Source organism: Otolemur garnettii, unplaced genomic scaffold (assembly GCF_000181295.1).
Source record: "Otolemur garnettii isolate 467f Iridium unplaced genomic scaffold, OtoGar3 scaffold00041, whole genome shotgun sequence".
Lineage (NCBI taxonomy): Eukaryota > Metazoa > Chordata > Mammalia > Primates > Galagidae > Otolemur > Otolemur garnettii.
Genome location: NW_003852436.1, coordinates 14,650,381 through 14,662,031, shown reverse-complemented (window position 1 = coordinate 14,662,031; position 11,651 = coordinate 14,650,381). Strand labels below are relative to the sequence as shown.

The 11,651-nt window shown below is 41.7% G+C and overlaps 1 protein-coding gene across 2 annotated transcripts in view; it reads left to right on the top strand.

The window, feature by feature from the left end:
• Nucleotides 1-8,711: 8,711 nt before the first annotated feature.
• The window catches only part of RBM46 (RNA binding motif protein 46), a 58,384-nt gene continuing 55,444 nt past the window's right edge, over nucleotides 8,712-11,651 (top strand). Inside the window, exon 1 of one of the 2 annotated variants that reach the window (XM_003790231.2) lies at nucleotides 8,712-8,870. The gene's annotated coding sequence lies outside the window, so the exon portion shown is untranslated. The remainder of the gene's footprint in view (nucleotides 8,871-11,651) is intronic. The other variant, XM_012805409.1, reaches the window with a different exon arrangement.

Here is an 11,651-nt window from a genome sequence, read left to right as displayed (position 1 = left end):
TTTTTTTGAGACAGAGTCTCACTATGTCACAGCTCACAGCAACCTCAAACTCTTGGGCTTAAGCAATTCTTTTGCCTCAGCCTCCCAAGTAACTGGGACTACAGGCGCCCGCTACAATGCCCAGCTATTTTTTGTTACAGTTGTCATTGTTATTTGGCTGGCCAGGGCTGTGTTTGAACCCTCAACTCTTGGTGTATGTGGCTGGAGCTGTAACCACTGCGCTATAGGCACCAAGCCATCCTTGGAAAATCTTCTTCAGCCAAACAATGGGTCCAAATTCCACAATTTATCAGATAAACAACTCTTGTCTGCTAAGTCTTGATCAGCCAGGAGCTGCCCTCCACAATCTTCTCTTTAGAAGAATCAGAGCTTTTTAAGCTGTGTGTTAGTCCAGACACCTGACTGGCCAAGTGTTTCACTGCTGGGTGGAAACCAAAAAGGTCACAATTGCTACGTGCATGATCAAGATTTACTTCCTCTGTGAGGCTCTCCTAACGCCCTTCTCCACCCATCCTCTTCCTCCTCACATCTTTCTCCACTTCTCTGGCAGGTCATAGACAAACGACAGCCAGGGAATTTATCAGCGGTAGATTCCCTTCATTTCACGCTACGCACGATTTTTCTAGAGACTTAAGGTAACAAAATGTACAGTAATTATATTGAAAAATATAAAGGAATTTAAGGCATAAAAGTAAGATGAGAGAAAATGTGGAAATGAGACTTAAGGAAGTGGCTTTGCAGCATCTCAGTATCACCTCCTCTATTACACTGTCAGGCAACCATCAGTATTCCTGTCACTGTGTCACTGCTGCAACTGCTGCCTCTCCTTCTGTGGCTTGGTCAGATTTCTCTGCTACTGCCCATTCTCCTGACCACTCTGGAACCAAGTGCTATGGGGACCTTTTCTCAAAATAGAGTTTTGAAGAAATGCTCATTTTCCATTTATTCTTACACCTCAGCTGTAGAATTTCGGGACTTCTGAGGTAGAGGAATACTTTCCTTTAGAGTAGTGATTTTCAAAGTACAGTTTTTAAACTTGAATTTGCAAGGAAGTTCATTCTCCAGTTTGTACTGGAAAGTGGGAGTAGATGGGACAGATTAGTTACAGGGTCTTTTGTCCCTTCTAATGGGGTAAAAATAACAGCTTGAGTCACTATTGTCAGACTATGCGGTCTGAATGGACATGACTGGAAAAACCATAATCATGGCTTCACAGGAGAGCTTGGGAATAGACTGCCTTACAAAGTAATAAATAAAATATAATTTGTAGACTTTCTGGTTTCCTCTTTATATTTTACTGTTTTATATTTGTTATTACCCTTACTGAAGATGAGTCGACTTTCATTCTCAGAACTTGATCTTTATTCTTTCTGCTATAAAAGAAAACCTTATGTGTTCATCTTCCCATCACGTCTGGTCTCAGGTGCCTCAGCTCTCAAGGGCTTCTTCATCTGCTCCTCTGGACTTTTCCATGCAAGGTGAATGTATGCAAGACTCAGCAAACACTCTGCAAGAGGTCAGAGCATGAAAGTGTTAAGTTTTATTTAGTTCATATACTTAAACTATGAAACGTTACCACATCCTTGCTGAGCTGATTTATAATCAACTGCAGTGAAATGGCAATGCTGTCTCATAGTTACAGTGTCTAATATTGAACATCCTTTTTTTTTTTTGGCCAGGGCTGGGTTTGAACCCACCACCTCTGGCCTCTGGCATATGGGGCCAGAGCCCTACCCTTTTGAGCCACAGGTGCTGCCCTGAACATCATTCATAATAGCAGATGATGGGATCTAAAATTTCTTTGGGAGCCGTAGATGCCCAGGGGTAGAGAAAAATCTTTAGGCCATGAATACCTTTGGACTCTAGTAAATGTGTTATCAGTCAGAAGTGGGTATTCATGGCAACTTCTGCTAAGATGGTCTACTGAGGCTCGGCGCCTGTGGCTCAAGTGGCTAAGGCGCCAGCCACATACACCCAAGGTGGCAGGTTCGAATCTGGCCCGGGCCCGCCAAACAACAATGACGGCTGCAACCAAAAAATAGTCAGGCATTGTGGTGGGCGCCTGTGGGTGGTCCCAGCTACTTGGGAGGCTGAGGCAGGAGACTCGCTTGAGCCCAGGAGTTGGAAGTTGCTGTGAGCTGAGATGCCACAGCACTCTACCCAGGGGGACAGCTTGAGGCTCCTGTCTCAAAAAAACAAAACAAAACAAAAAAAGATGGTCTACTGAATCAGACATGACACCACATTCAGAGCTCCCAGGTAATAGGGGTAGAGAAGCTGAGACCAAGGCCAATCCAATCATCTCACTGCATATGTAAGTTAGAGGACAACAATCACCTAGACTCCATGGAAATAGTGTAATAGAACCAGAGAACCAGTGAAAACCTTACTCTTCTAGCACTTACCTAGGGTTTTTATATCCAGAATTGCTTGCAAGCTCACTGGCTGGTAAGAGTATTCTTCTGCATAGTTACCACTGGTCAATGACTGGGAGGAAACATCTTTGATTCCAATGTTTGTTATCTTCCTACCTAGGCAGCAGGGCAGACTCTTAAGAAAATTGAAAAGGTCAACTTTTATCCTTCTGCCCACTTTTAAAAATCTATTAGTTCTTTCTCTACCCAGGCACTGACAGATATGTTCCTAAGCATAGATTTTGCCCGGTAGAAAGGAGACCTGATGAAGTCAGCTGAGGAGATCTCCTAAGGACCCAGAATCGGTGGTGGTGGTGGTGGGGCTCCCTTATGAACTACTCCATACTAGCAGTCACAGGATTCAGACACTGTTTCCTGGCAGGGTAAGGCAGCCAGCTTATTCCCATGGCAGAGTATTCAGATTCTGCTACAGTTCTGTCATTCAACTCTCATGTATTTTTGCTAGGCATTGAACTTGGCATTTGGGATACAGAGGCAAAAGACAAGTTTCTACTCTCATAGAAAAGATATGTTGTGATCATAGTATTCTAATGACCTGAGTTGAAAGTGGCTAACTATCAAATCTAACATTTTAGAATTTATCATTTTATTAAGTGCTTTTACATAAATTTGCTCATTTAACAGCTATCACTGCATATAGCAAAGAAGAAACTCAGCTTAACAATATTAAGTGACTTAGCTTTTTCATATAGTCAAGAAAACAGGCTAAATAGACTTATTCAAGATCTTATTCGAGGGTGGCGCCTGTGGCTCAAGGAGTAGGGCGCTGGCCCCATTTACCAGAGGTGGCAGGTTCAAACCCAGCCCCGACAAAAACTGCAAAAAAACCCCAACCAAACAAAAAAAAAAAAAGCCCACAATGATAACTACAACCAAAAATAGCCAGGCAATGTGGTGGGCTCCTGTAGTCCCAGCTACTTGGGAGGCTGAGGCAAGAGGATTGCTCGAGCCCCAGAGTTTGAGGTTGCTGTGAGCTGTGACACAACAGCATTCTATCGAGGGTGACATAATGGAATTCTGTCTCAAAAAAAAAAAAAAAGAATTAAGGTAAAACAAAAGCCTATACTAATAACACCAGGTGTGTCCCTCTAACGTTGATTTTTTTTTGTAGACACACAGATACACACACAGTTCCCTAAACTGAGTATCTGGCAACTGGGATTATCCTCTGCCTACGTGAGAGGAGTTATTTCTGGGCAATTAAATCCACATTCCAAATCACAGTGCCAGAGCTCAACTGAGCATGCTGAGAAGCTTGGATGCAGTGGTGGCAAATGGACCGCCCAGGCTCTCCAGCAATGAGGAAAGGTGGAATCTTTTTTAAGGCCTTTAGGCCTATTGCAATGACAGCCTGGGTTACAAACCAAAGGCCATTAATTACACGAGGAATGTAATAATACTAATCCAGAAGAAATATAGCCTTGGCCATTTTCTAAGAACAGATAGGCCCTATTGTTCTCAATTCCCTCAGTCTCTAGCATTTGCAAACCAAGCTTGAGAGTCTTTGCTCATGCTCTTGAGAAGCCAAGAAAAAGGTCAAAGTCAGATCTAAAGGGTAAGGCCTTAAAGAGCATTCACCTAGGAAATGGGAAGTGTGTCAGAAGACAAAGTTGGAGTTAGGAGGAGCAAATGGTTCAGGATTGTGCCTGCCATAAGGCTATAAGTCTAGTCTGTTCTTATAAAGACTGTCCTATCTTCATGGAATCCCTCTGGGTACCTGTTAAGTGCCAGTCTGAACCTTTTTAGGAGTCTGGGAAAACAAAAACAAAAACTACACCCTGAGCGCCCTGTGCAGGGTGGGGGTCACCTGGTAGATATAGACCCAGAACCTTTCCTCTACCTGTGATTTTAAATGGGGGTTGGGGTAGATAGAGCCCAAGAGGCCACTAAGTCCACTCTGAAATGCCTTCCTGCTCCAAGTTTGAAATGGATGGGTTTGCTTCATGTACAGTTGGCTTGTCTTGTTCCCTAACAAAATCAGGAGGAGTTTTTAAGTATCTGGTCCTCATGGTGTATATAGCAGCACTCATAAATACTGAGTACAATTTGTGTGTGTATGTGCATGTGAAGTGTCTTATTCTAAATATTTGTAAATAATAACCTATATATAATTTAACAATATTTAGCCAATTAGAATTTTTAATTAATAATGACCCCCATTCTCCAACATTCTTTATAAATGAGGGTACATCTTCTTGGGCATATTGCTGCTATCATATGGACTTTTAAACCACAATATCAGCTAACTATAATTTCTCCATTTTGGTATTGTGGTTTTCCTATATAGTACTGTCACTTAATGCACACACCATGGGCCACATTCTACAGGCAGTGGTGTTTACTAGTTGGCTCTCCCAATACCACTGTCCCTTTCCTCATTAGTGACATGATCTTAATTTATTTGAGATTAAAATACTACATTTCTTGGCCACATGAAAAAGTTCTGACCAATCAAATAAAAGGAGGTAAGTTGTGTAGGAATTTCTGGAAAGCACCTTAAAAGGGAAGGCATATACATTTTCTTTGCCCCTTTCTCTTGCTGCCAGCCTGGAAGTGGAACCCCGGGGTAGAGACCAGAAGCCATTCAATATTATGAGACATTTTTGTGGATGGAAGCCAGCCAAGTTGGTGAAGCAGAAAGAAACCACCTGGGTTCCTCTGGTGCCACCTTATCAGGCTTGGACAGTCTGCCTCCAGAGTAAATAAGCTGCTGACTTATTCAAGCAGTTCCAAGTTCTTTTAGATTGTTCTCTTCTAGGCAGATGACCTAATCCCACTTGCTAAATCTCCTGATTTAAATCTTTGTGAGGATCTTGAAAATCTGCATTTTTGACAACTGCCTAGGTTAGTTCTTGGACACAACACAATTTTAGAAACAAGTGCCATAGCATATAAGATCTCTAAATAATTTTATAATTATTTCTTGGAGACAGAGCTGAGACAGGGATTGTGTGCATCATACCTCTGCATATATTCTCTAGGGTATAGTACCCTAACAAATAGGGAAATATTCCACCAAAGTTTACAAAATGGATGAATTGGTAAGAGAAGTCTTCTTTCACACTTCCAATTTCCTTCCAGAGAAAACGTTTAATTGTGAACACTTTGAGAAACACTTGGAAAATAAGTTTTCTACTGGTTTGAAAGTTTTAAGTATGTTACTGAACCACAACATGATGGGCAGCCCTTTGCAATGACAATATCGTTCCTCACATGTGATAACTGTTCTGACTGTGGAGTCCTTTCTAGGGTTTGAAACTGGAATAACAGGAGGATTTCAATACCTCTTGCCTTTGGGATGTAACATAAAATCCAGTCCTACACACAAAACAATTTAATGCTTACCAAATTGCTTTTATGAGATCTACCTTTTTAATATATATGCATGTACATATCTGTAGACAAATATGCACACATATTACTTTATAAACAAATACGTTTCCAGTTTCCTAGGTATTCCATGTTTTTCAACATTATAGCCTTTAATAACCGTGATAACGATGCTAATAAAAATACCCGTTACTTGAATGAGAAGTTGTTTGTGGTGTTCATTAGTCAAGAAAGATACACGTTGATTATCTATGAAGGGATGCTTACTATGACTTTGGGGAAATAACTCACTTGCATATTTCAGTGCTGCGGGTATCCGACATTTCTATATAGAACTGTCTTTGGTACCACACAACATCTCCACCTAGTGACTCTTTCAGGGTCCTACAGCAACGCCTAGAAATTGTTAGCTTATCTCACACCGCTGTGCTACTTCAACCTTAAACACATTCGTACTGCTAACTTAAGTTTAACCTAAAGCTGTATTCCTACCTATTTTACGCAGGTTTCTACTTACGCAGTGAGCGGTAACCTACTCTTGTAACAAACAGCTGAGTCTCAGCCAATCACAGCAGCCAGACTTCAACCACTCACAGCTGGCCAACGTTCAAATCAGGCAAACACGGAGCTGTAACCAACCTGGCTGTTTCCGGGCCTCATTTCCTTTCTGTGTACACAAATTCTCTCCAACCACGTGGCCTCGTTCTAAAGCTATTCTGGTTCTTTGCTCAATTAAACTCTGTTAAGGGCCCAGGCATCCTCACACTACCTCCCGCGGGCCACATGCAGCCCACCTAGGACATTTATCCCGCTCACGGGGTGTTTTTGCCGCCGCTGCCTGTCCTGCTTAGCAGCCCACTTGTCCCCGCCCGCAGTCCGGCCGGCCAACGGTCCGAGGGTCAGTGAACTGGCCCCGTTTAAAAAGTTTGAGGACCCCTGGCTAACCTGTCTAAAAAAAATTTAACAGTATGTAGAATTAATTACTGGGAAATGAGAACGCACCAACATAACGTAGGAATTCTTTTCCCAGAGAAAAGAGCAGTAACAAATTAGTAGTCAGTATAACAATTAGTACCGTGAAAGTTCTTGATGTCGAGAGTTGATGATACGTCAAAAACAAACAAAAAAAAAAAATCAAAGTTTTCTAGTGGCCTGTTTTTGAACTCACACAGCCTCTACAAAACAAGATTGGTATTCATTGGTCTAAGGGCCAAGAGTTTAGGACGGGGTATTAGTTGAGAGTCCAGTATGCCCCTGGTATAATGCCAGCTTTTCTACTCGTTCTGGACACATTTTGAGACAGTATAGCATAGTGGTTATCACTGTGGGCTTCAGAGACAATCCACAGCCACTTACTTTTCTCTATGACCTTGCTCTCTATTTCTGTTTCCTCCCCTGAAGGGGAGCTGTACATTTGGCAACGTTGCTGTGAGAATAATTGTTTTGGCATATAAAAGCAGTCAATATTTGCTAATGTTCTTTATCATTTAATCCTCACAATCCCCTATTTATTTATTTATTTAGACTCACCTTGAGTAGAGTGCTGCAGTGTCAGAGCTCACAGCAAACTCACACTCTTGGGGGTCAAGGGATCCTTTTGTCTCAGCCTCTTGAATAGCTGGGACTACAAACTACCACTACAATGTTAGGCTACTTTTTCTACATTTAGTACAGATGGGTTAGGCTTTTCTCAGGCTAGTCTCAGACTCCTGAGCTCGGCAATTCACCTGCCTCAGCCTCCTAGAGTGTGAAGATTACAGTCACCACACCTGGCTCACAACACTCTCATGCAAGGTGTCATAACCACAAAATCATAAAGTAGGAATTTAAACCGAGGTCTGTCTAGCTCCAAATTTCCTGCCAATTCCTCACTATTAGAGAAGTTTTTAAAAAACTAATTTATTTAGATTAACAAAGAAAATTTAAATTGCTAGACATTCATGAGTTCCTTGAACATATGGAGAAAACCAACAAAAATTATAAATTAATGTGGAAAAAACCCTTGAGGTAAAAAATAATGGGACCTATGTTACTCAGTCAATTATGCCTCATTTGTTAAAGAAGTTACATGATCTAGGTTCTTTCCAGTTCTAATAGTCTATGAGTCTATTTATGGATAATTTTACACATAGACACAGAATTGTTTCCTAAAGGCATTTTTTTTCTTTCTTTGTCTATATTTAATCCCTAGCTGTCTTGAAACGAAGACACAACGCCAAAAATTAGTATTATTTATTTATTAAATAATCGCTGTGCACATTAATACAATCATGGGGTACAATGTGCTGGTTTTACATACAATTTGAAATGCTTTCATTTCAAACCGGTCAACAAAAAATTAGTATTCTGGAAAGCTGGTTTTACGTAAGAATAGAACTTGAATCAGTAGTTCCACCACCACTAAACTTCTCCCCAGGGTGGTTAGTGGTAGAGTCAGGCCTATTACTAATCTTCTAATTCAACCCATTCTCATAGGCACTTAAACCATTTAACCTTTATACTTCTACGCCTAATTTGCAAATCCATCTTTTAGCTTTATAAGCCATTCCACTTTCAGACCTTATTTTAAAAGTTCGGCAGTTAGTATATATGACTGTTTTGCATCATTATGACTTTAAAACTCCGTAAAACAAGAACTTTTACAGTGTACTTATTTTGTCCCGTTTTGTTTTCAAACGCCCCAACAAAGAACACAGTAGCACTTGATTTAGTAGCACTTGATGCTCAGCCACACCCTAAAGATCGCTCTTCTCAACTGAATTGGCTAAAGCGCCTGTCACTCCAAACATTTTAACACCCAACTCCCCCCGCCCCCAGCTATCTCTGGATTTAAATTTTGATCCCGCCCCCTCCCTCCTGGCTCCTCCCTGGGACTGCTTACCGATTGGCTGAGGTACCACTCCTCGTGGGGTTGTCTAGCCACCGCGCGCAGTGGTCGCTGGGAGCTGAGCCCAGGCGCGAGGACAGGCGCGAGCTGTTCCCCGTGGGCTCCCCTCCCCCCCGCGGCGACCCCTGCTCCGACCGACTGGTCCCCGAAACGGTGGTGGCGGCCGTTTGTGGTCGTTGGTCCCAGGGATTTAGGACCTACATTTGAAGACCCAAGGGGTGAGGAGAGGATGGGGGCAGAGGGGTCCCTGCCAAACCGCTGCTAACGGCTGGAGACCCTTTTGGCTGCAATAAACCCTGCCCGGCTCGCTCTTAGGCTATATACGCAGTGGGGACCCACGTCCTGCTGGAGACGGTGTCTGCAGGGCTCACCCGTCTTCGTTCCCCTGCCCCGTCGAGCAGCAGGAGGGCAAGTGTCAGAGACGTGGCTTCCCAGCCCCGGAAAGCATCTTCTGACCCGACAGCGCCCTCGCCCCCACCCCTGGCCCCGCGCGGTCTCGGCTGCCCCGCCCCAGCTGCCCGTCCCGTCGGGGCCCTGGGCCCGCTCCCTCCGCCCCGCGGCGCCCGGCCCTCTCTCCGCCTTATTTCCGCTCGCCCCCGCCGCCTTCCGGCCGCTTCCCACCTGCTGCCTTCCATGTTCTTTCCCTAACACTCTTTCCGTCGTCGACCGCCGCAGGTCAAGGCTGCCGGCTGGCCCATCCGGCTCTCTGGCCGTTGTTTCACCGCGCATCCCCGATGGAGGCATCTTGGCTGCCGGGTGAGATTGAGCCGTCTCTTGGTCGTTTTCATTGAGTTCTGGTTGGGTGAGATTTAGCAGTATCCCCGTCGTCTTTATTGAGTTCGAACTGGGAATAAGCCTCGAACTTTCCTCTGCTTTTAACTCCCGTCTTGTTTGCTCCCCACGTCCTTTCGTGGGTGTTGGGGTTTGAACAGTGGACGGCTGCAGATATGCGGGAAAAGTAACTAGCTGACCCTCTCTCACCCGCGACGCGCGGCAGGCAAGCCACGGACGGTAAATACACACGCAGTAGTTCCATCCTTGTTTCCTAACATCACATAGTTTTAATTACTATTTTTAAAACATTTTTTGGGGATACTGGAGAGATTGCAGAACGTGTGAGTCCAGAGATCAGCATCTGATCTTGACGTTGATATTAACTCTGAGATGGTCTGGAAAGCCTCTTAATTTATTTGGGTTCCATGTTCTTGCTATGTAAATTTAGTTTAGCTAATATTGAAGTTCTTAACTTTAAGCTTTACCTCTCTTTACATACATGATGAATTCTCTGTAACCTATTATTATATGGTAATCCTAAAGTGGGCTAATGTCAAAGAGGGAATATCAATAGAAGCTTTTAAATTCTTGTCTTCTCTTAAAATTCTCTCCGGTGTTTTGTTGGAAGATGGTGTTATAACCAGGAAGCGGGGTGTGTTGCATGTATAAGTAGACTGACACTTAAAAGAACATATCACTGGTCGAAAGAATTTTACTTATTTAAATAATGGGAAGATATTTTCAAGAGTCACCTAGGATGTGTAGTTGAGGAGTTTGACAAACTTCCTTTTGGAGCCGTTCGGAATTAAATCTCCGTATGTGCTCTAACGATAGATTTGTTCCAGGCTACACATTTAAAACATTAAAATTAGTTTAATTGCACCCGTGCCATGTCATACATAAAGATGACTATTATGGCTATAATTGCAGAATATTAACAATACCTTATTTTCTGCTTAAGGCACTGCTTTAATTACTGGTTTTCACTTAAGAGGACCTGAATATTGTCAAAAATTATACATATCAACACAAAATAAAACTATTACTGGATATACTATGAGGAACGAATTATTAATAACAAGAGCACACTCAATTTAGGGACTGAAATCCAGCCTTAGTTGTTTAGTGGTCTTATTTTTGTTGTTAGGAAGCTTAAACATGTCAGTTTAAGGAGGGTTAGTGAATGCAAATCAAATAATTGATATAAATAGTGCCTACATTTGCATATTAATGCTGTATATTGTTTTCTATTTCATTTTACCTGATGGTTGGTGAGACAACAAAATTAAGAAATATGATCTCTGTTCAAATTGATAACAGATTTCAAATAATAGATTGTAGAAGACCTTATGTCAGAACAGTAATGTACTGAATTTAGACAAGAATATGTGGTTATCTTTATCCTAAATTCAAAGAGTATATTGCTTTTACGTTCAAAGCAATATTTAAAAAATTATTATTAGTTACATATTTCTTAAAATACCTAAATTTTTAAACTATTCTAAATTTAAACCTGCCCTCTGAAGTAATACTAGGTGTGCTGAAACAACACTAAAACATTTTATGCATCATATATTCAAGTTCTAACAAAATGCGCTTTCATTCTTTAGCAAAAATTAAAATGGAGTTGAACTGATCCATCTATACACTTTTGTTTTGAAATCGTTTTAGACTTAGCTATCCACACACTTTTGATTAATTCTTCTGTTTTCCAACCATGTTGTTATACTATGGTCTATTAAAATGAATTGCTGCTGGAAAATCTCCATTGACCTGGCAACCACTGTTTCAGTGTACCATACTCAATAACAACTGAACTGACAAATCTAGAATTTAATGTCATGTTAATTTAAGGAGTGCCATAAAGATCTAATCTGCCTCTATAAAGGTATTTGATATGTTAAAAATTGTTTTTTATTATCATAATTAGTTTTAAAACCCATTGTAAAATGATATCATGGTCACTTTAACAATTTTATATATTTTTATAATTTGGAAGATGAAGTTTCAATTTAAGTAGTTTAAACACAGCTGAAAAGAATTCCTTTTAAATGATCATTTTTATTTTGCTACAATTATGGTTGTCATTTTTTCATTAATATATTTTCTATTTTTGGCTGGGTGCCTATGGCTCAAGCAGCTAAGGTGCCAGTCACATACACCTGAGCTGGTGGGTTTGAATCCAGCCCAGGCCTGCCAAACAACGATGGCTGCAACCAAAAAAA